The following is a 667-nucleotide window of genomic DNA, read 5'->3' as shown; positions in this document are numbered from 1 at the left end:
TTTTCACTGAAACGAAGCAGAAGAAGGAAAACACGGATTAAGGTAGGAGGAAAAACACACACACACGGAGCGATGGAAAATAAACCGTTTCTAGTTAATTCATGGGGGAGATATTTATATAAATAGTAACACTTGAACAAACACTCACACACACTCTTCAACTAGCAAAAACTTCCAGTTTAGTTCAGCTTAAGAGAACTCCAAAGTGGATAATGCTTTAGTTCGTCCAACGTTTCAATCAATAGGCAGTTTTTCTTTCATCTACATTTTCCCAACCTGTGGAACAGAATATCACTGACAAGAGGATATCTAACGAGCAGCAGCTGAAGGTCGTTTACTAATTGGAATTCCAAAAGGAAAAAAAAAACAACCATTTCGGCCGGAACAGGAGACTGTCAAACGTCAGTGTAACCTCATTTGAAATTTGAATCTCATCTGCGTGGGATGAAGCTAGGTCGTGGCTCCATTTACTGCCAAATACTACGTAAGTATAACGATTCCGTTTCACAGCATTACGCTGACAGGAGATAGCATTTTATCTGCCTGTTTTTTTGAACCTACGAAAGGTTAATTTTACTTGCAGCTTTCATCGGAAAGTTTTAAATAAAGCCGTTTGCGCTGAAAAGAAGATGTTTTATATTCCAATGAATGCGTCATACTCATTCCG

Source organism: Anopheles ziemanni, chromosome 2, assembly GCF_943734765.1.
Source record: "Anopheles ziemanni chromosome 2, idAnoZiCoDA_A2_x.2, whole genome shotgun sequence".
Classification (NCBI taxonomy): domain Eukaryota; kingdom Metazoa; phylum Arthropoda; class Insecta; order Diptera; family Culicidae; genus Anopheles; species Anopheles ziemanni.
Note: the sequence above shows the minus strand (reverse complement) of the source record.